This window comes from Lygodium microphyllum, chromosome 7 (assembly GCF_053477565.2).
Source record: "Lygodium microphyllum isolate KBCC chromosome 7, Lygodium_microphyllum_v1.1.10, whole genome shotgun sequence".
Taxonomy (NCBI): domain Eukaryota; kingdom Viridiplantae; phylum Streptophyta; class Polypodiopsida; order Schizaeales; family Lygodiaceae; genus Lygodium; species Lygodium microphyllum.
This window is the reverse complement of record NC_141141.1, coordinates 64567381-64574889: the sequence shown is the minus strand read 5'-3', so window position 1 is coordinate 64574889 and position 7509 is coordinate 64567381.

The following is a 7509-nucleotide window of genomic DNA, read 5'->3' as shown; positions in this document are numbered from 1 at the left end:
TTGGTTAGCTCGGGATCACAAAGGTTCATCAATAAAACAAGTATTTTCAAGATGTCATAGAGGAGTGGAAGAGCTTCACACATCAATTCTTGGTAGAAGATATCCCTGAAGTTAATTACAATTATTTAAGCTCATGTGTATCTAGTCATTCTATTCATAATCAATAAAATAAGTGTCGCTTAAATGATCATGCAAATCATATACATTACAATTCATACAAGCAAACCCTTCTTGTTCACAAGGATTTTCAAGGTTATGTATAACAAACAAGGCTTACTATGAATTGGGTTGAGCTCTCAAAGAGAGTAATAAGATCAGGAGATTCACTATATATATATATATATCCTCTATATCACATGTATTCAAAGCCTATTTATAAATACCCATATCTATAAAAAACTTAAATAAAATATAATCATTTTCTATTCAAGCTATAAATAACCCCTTTATATGGTGCCCTTATGTATGTAAAATATATGTAAATAAATAGTATTTGAAAAATCCCTTATGTTTGATCCACATGATACGCACATATATTTATGAGTGACCCCCCTCTCCCCAAGGTAATAAGCATTAAAAATATGTTTGATCAACATATATTACTTATGCTATAAAACTAGATTATGATTGTGGATCTTATATAAATGATATATTAGCAAAAGCATACATATCGAAGCTACAAAATTGGTACAATCATATATAGATAGGAAATGGTTTTATCTTCCATAACTCTTTTAACATGCATTTTACAATTTGCCACAAAAGTGGATGCAAGCTATTTTAGTGACTCAAGTCCTATTTCACCATATTTGAAATAACATGCCCATATGATACCAAAGTGGATGGAACTTTCCCAACATTGTAAGATAGTAGAGTAAAAGATTTAAAACAAGTTTCAAGTGAGATGTCATTTTCTATTTAAAAATGGATTCTCAAATGTGCATGAAAATTGATCAAAATAGTACTCAACAACAGTGTTTGAAGCTCTTAAAAAGTTGACAATTATTATCTAGTTTCAAATATCTCAATGGGAATACATACTATGCATATCAAAATTTTATTTTCATAAAAGTTTAAGCCTGATAAAAAATTTTCTAAGATGGTCTTGATTAGGAATACTAAAAGTCTTTTACTTCATGCAAAAATAGTCTTTAAGATGAACCTAAAAATATACACTTTCTAGCTTATTTTGACCTTTTTTTTTCAACTATAAACTTGTCTTGATCACATTTTTCCAAACCATTTCTTCTTAATCTTTCTTATTGATGAGAAAGGGAATTTTTTGTAGAGGGTCCTATTTGCCATAAAACTGTCTTTTTACTACAAGACTAGTGTTAATGATATTTTTATTAGAAAGCTAATAAAATCCACTTCTCTTGGTAGAAAAAACCATGTTAGAAGAGGGTCTATCAAAGGCAATATTGAGTCATGGTAGATTCAAGTCAAGTGAATTTCGTAATGAATCTATTACCCCCTTGAAAGAAAACATTTTATTTAGATGGTGTGAAGTATGAAATCGAGACTTCAAATATTCCAAATTCTGGATTTGGTTTGTTTGTACAAGGCAACATCAAGTGATCCCAATTCTTGTTATACTACTATGGTTTAGAGTCAGATTAGGACTCTTGGAGAGAAATGTATTCTAAGAATCAAAGGGTAAAGATACACTCAATAGTGGAGGTCCTCGATCCTAAAGTTGAAAATCTTGATGACCTCCTCCATTTCCATGGAGATGTAAACATGGAAAACATTATAGGATACATCAATAGCTTAGTTGTAAAGAGAGAGAAAATGTAGAGCATGTTGTCTATCCAAAAACTTCACCTTACAAGACATTCAAAGGAATCATGGTGAATTGTAAAGAGTTCAGATACATTGGAGTTTGTGCACTTAAAGATATTGGTACTAGAAGAGGTTTTATGCTACTTTGAGTTTTGATATACTTATAACTCTTGATGAATTTATATAAAAACCATTTCACTTATATGATCTATCTCATTTTCATCTCTTGAGGTTTACATTTTAAATTCTACTTTGTCTTTTGGAGAAATTATTGACATGTCAACTCTCTCTCTCTCTCTCTCTCTCTCTCTCTCTCTCTCTCTCCTATAAGCTTAATATTCTCATTGTTGGATGTGTGTCAACTCTTAGACTAGTATTGAAATTATTATCTAAAGATATATTTGCTTTCTTTACACCCATTCGAACATAAATACCTATAAATAGACACATACTCAATCACTCTCCACACACAAGCACACATACTCACTCTCCACACACACGTACACATTTACACATATATCCATACCATCTCACTCACTCTCCACACATACAATCACACTCCTCGCATAATGCACACATATATGTATGCACACACACATACTTCTGTATACTTCTCAACACATATAAATGAATGCATCCATGTGCTAACTCACTCCCTTAGCCAATGACTCATATGTAAGTGTGTGTGCACATACATGTACACATAGATAATTTCTTTCTTACTCATATATGGACACTCATTCACATACACTCTCTAGTCAAAATCTCACATGCATGCACACATGTTCTCTCTCTCTCTCTCTCTCTCTCTCAATACTAGTTCACCCAATGTATGCATAAAATAGTATTAGATCATATGAGTTTAAACACACCTCCTTGTTCATTGAAAAGAAACTTTTTAATATTGTTCAATGAGTACATGCTAAACTATTATATAATGTATGTGCATAATGTCTTTTGTTAATTTGAAAAGGGGACTTTGAAAATGGCACTTAAATGAGTGTCAAAATTACTAAATGGATCTTCACTACACAGTAGTCCAAACAATATTGGATCAGTGCTTCCACATACATCCAATAACCAACAACCACTCTTAGTAGCCTCCAAGTATTAGATCTCTTGAAGCTCCTTGGTAAGCCAAAAATATGCACCAAATACTAGCTTCTTCTCTGCTACTCAGATTTCAAATCTAATGGTTCTATTAGCTCCAAAAGGGGGTAAAACCCTAGGATGCTTGATCAAAATTCTCCCAAATCGCTCCTTCTTCGTCTTCTCCCCAGTTCGCAGTGTTGTTTTTGTACACTATGTACTCCAAGGTTTTCCACACTATGTCCGCATAGTGGCACGACAGCAGTAAAAAGCTCATCATTTCTCTCCTCATAGGGTTCACTATATGTATGTATGTATGTATGTATGTATGTATGTATGTATGTATGTATGTATGTGTGTGTGTGTGTGTGTGTGTGTGTGTGTGTCCTCTATATAACATGAGTTCATGGCCTATTTTTGAATATTCTAATCTATGACTTTTTAAAAATAAAACACAACCCTTTTTTATTCAATCTATAAGTAACCCCTTTATATGACACCCTTCTATATGTAAAAAATGTATACAAATGGTATTTTACAAATCCCTTATTTTGAACTCATGTTATACATACATATATTTATGAGTGACCCCCCCTTGCCCCTGCCCCAAAGATTCTTTCACTCTTTCCCTTGGATACTACTTGTGCAAACATGTGCAAAAAATAGTTGAAATAGGTAGAGCAAAAATATCAAATTATTATGGGAATTGATGTGTAAGAAAAACGGTATTTTTGGCTATCTGAGACCATTCTAACCCCCATTTTAGCTACAAAAAGTTGTGCACAACAATATTAACCCCCAATGTAGTTGCGCAAAGGGTATATTATAATTTTGGTTGCGTCATGGTCATTCTTACGCACACATGTCAAAGATTTCAGAATAATGTTTTTGGTTATCTAAGATCATTTTGGCCTTGCAATGTTATAGATAACAGTTTTAGATTGGTTATTCTTAGGTATATAGGTTATATATTTCAAATCTATAAGTATTGCGATGTTTGTTAGAAAGAAAACACAAGGTTTATTTGCAAACAAATTGCAGATTGTGTGTATTATTGAGGAGTCAATGGAAATGCTACATAATCTATCATTGTGAACTTTTTATGAAAGGTTTCAAAATATTTCCTTGATATTTAATACTGAATTCTATCAAAATTAGCGAGAATAGTGAAAATCCTAATATTGAGATGCTAAAAAAGAGATATTATCTACCATGAAAGTTTTATGTAGCGAACTTTCTTATTGAGAAATGCATATATGAGTTTCTTTCATGTCAAGGAAAAGAATTAGAGAAAAGTGATTGTCCCACTGAAGAAGAATTCAAGATACCGGAAAAATGGAATGAAAAATATAAAAAGGTAATGTATTTATTATCCAAAGTCATTGATAATATTTGGCTCATATATACTAGAAATGCATAAAGTTCACATGTAGCTTCGATCACCTTAAAAAATTGTCATGAAGGGACCTAAGAGGAGAGAGAAAGAGGGGAGAGAAGATTACAAAAAGAGAAGAAGAGTGTAGATGAGAGAGAAAATCTAGATGAGGAGAGAGAAAAATTAGAAATGGAGAGATAAAGACATGAAAGAAGGAAAGAGATGGCTAGCAACCATGAAAGGATAGGAAGAGAGAGATGAAACAAGAAAATACTTGTACGTAAGTCAAAACTAGATGCAAAATAATTGGTACCTTCACGCTAGAGGATTCTCTACTTATCTTCTTGGTCTTCTTCATATGGTTAGTCTTCATGATCTTCATCTTGGTCACTAGCCTCTTCATGCTCTTTCTCTTACATATCATAAAATCCATTGTCTACTTCATCATCATTACCTTGAAGAAACAAAGAATTTAGTAGTGCATTTGGCCAATTCCCATTGATTTGTTGTTCAAAGTCAACGGAATAATCCTCTCCATCATGGCTTTGTACAAACTATACTTGTTGTTGATGGTTTAACTCTGCAAGTTTAGACGTAAGACCAACATCAAAATGCTCCAAAAAAAGTAACCACATCTTGTAGAGTAGGCTGAGCACTATCATTCAACTGATTGCACCAAGTAGCATTCAATGCAAGCTTTTTTTTTTCCATGCAACATGCTTAAGAAAAATATTTATAGCCATCTCTACAAATTCTAATATCCTCATGGTAGATACAAAGACGAATCAAGATGAAGATAGAAAACATCTAAGATTTTCCATGCTAGTTGTTCTTCTAATGAAGCCTATGATCCCTTCCTAACCAATGGAGGTGTATGAACTATAGTAGCGCACTTATTAGTATCAATTTCAGCAAAGAGAGTGGAAAGAAATACTAATGCATATTCTAACTTCTACTCAGATGACTGATTAAGCAATTATACAAGCTAATGTAATACATCCCTACCTTGAAGAGATTGTAGAACAGTAGTACCATTGCTGCAAAAATACTTCATTGATACCCAAAAATCAGTTTAAAACTATATTTTTTTCATGGTTAGTAATACAAATAACATACTTTTAGCTTTAACATTACATATACATCCTTCTAAGACTATGCATAGGGATTCATAAGAGCCTACACCTTGCTGAACTAACTGAGAAGTAAGTGGTTGCAACTGATGGATAATTACTTGCTCAACCAAACTCACATCTATCATTTCCAATGCCATTTAAGAGTCATCATAAGTCATGAGAGAATGTATTATAATCGATATCTCTCATAAGATTCATAATACTCTATTTCCCTGCCTATGGAAAGGTAGTCATGTTGTACCTAGAAGTACTAAACTAGCCATAACTTTTGACTGAAAGATCTTATTGACAAACTTCTTGGTTCAAATTAAAGCAAACAGTTTCTTGTTCTTCGAAGAAAGACTCAACAATAAATTCTGAAGCAGGTTAGAAAAGGATATGATAGCCCAAACTTGTTGATTGAAACTATCCACAACCTACCTTGTTTAGATGATCTTGTAAGAGATCTATAAATCCACCTTTGACCCTATTTAACCCTATAGATTCATTGATCTATGGGCACTCTGTAGGATACCAAGTCATTAATCTATTATCAATGAAGAGAAGTCAATGTCCCAAACCACCCATTTTAATGACTGTAATATAGGAGTAGTGTCCTATAATTAGTGCATGAAGTGGATCACTACCAAGATGAATCAACAAATGCCAACATAAACATTTGTAATGCCAACAATGTTTCTTCTAAATTGAAGCCCATAGCTCCACAATCTTCAATCTTACCAAGGTTGAAGAGCCTTGCTTAAAAGAAGACAATAGAGTTGTTGAACTAATAGCTATGGTTGAAGCTTATAATTGAGCATTCAACATTAGAGAATGCCTCTTGATATTGCAAGTGTTGAGGAACTTGAAGAAGAAAAGATTCAAAGATACCCTTCTTAATTCATTAGAAGAAGCTTTATGTTGCTTCAATGGAAGAAAACTAACCTTCAACCTTCAATGTTGGCCATGAAGAAGTAAACCATGTAGAAAAGGCTTCAGGTTATACTTTAGAAACAAAGAATGTAAAGCTTGATGAAGAATCCCCAAATTTATACTCCACGGAAGCTTGAAGAAATGAAGAAAGCTCCAATGTCTAATCTTGATCAAATCTTGAGAGAATCTTGTTATAGATAGATTCTAGAGATAAAATGAAGCAAAAGCCCTTTGAAATTGAAAATCTTTGTTCAATATTTAATGGCTACCCATGGATTGCACAATTAGGATTTCAAGAGAGCAAGAAGAAGAAGAATGGAGCACAAATCTTGATGATTTCTAAGAGTTTTCACTTGCTAGTGACCAACAGAAACACCATGGCGACTTGAGAATAGGAACCATGAGCAAGAATCAAGCGGACATTAGGTTAAAAAATGTGTTCCATTTTTTGGGTCTATTCTATGCACCATGGCTAAGCTTTCCTAAATCTTATTGGTAATCATTATGAAGGATATGAAGTATAGAAACTTGATCAAGTATTGCTTTGTCAAGAAGAGCAAGGGTTTGAGAGATAGGAAGAGATCTTGGCTACATAATCCATGAAACCTGCAAGAAAGTTTCAAGAAAGGGAAAACAGAACCCTCTCTTTGAAAAGTAACCACATTTTATTCTTTTCCTAGGTTCAATTAACTCCTATTTTACCAAGTTACCTTCAAAATAGCCTGTAATAGATGCAATACGACTTGCCACTTTAGCCACAATCTAGCTTAATCTCTCCAAGATCTTTTTTAGAGCTTCAAGATTAGTCTCTGCTCCAAGTAGAATACTTGCAAGTGCTTACCATCTGGCTCTTGTACATACTATCCAAGATTTGATAGTGGAAAATTGGAAAAAATATGTCTAAATTTGAGAAAATCAAATGGATCAAAAGCCTATGCTCTGATATCACTTGTCATGAAGGGACCTCAGAGGAGAGAGAAATCTACAAGAAAGAGAGAAGAAGAGTATAGAGGAGAGAGAAAATCTAGATGAGGAGAGAGAAAAATAAAAAATGGAGAGAGAAATATAGGAACAAAGGAAAGAGATGCCTGGCAGCCATGAAAGGACAGGAAGAGATTTCATATGTCAAAATTAGACTTATGTCAAAATTAGATTTCATACTTGTACTTATGTCAAAATTAGATAAAAAATGATTGGTACCTTCCCCTTTTATATCTA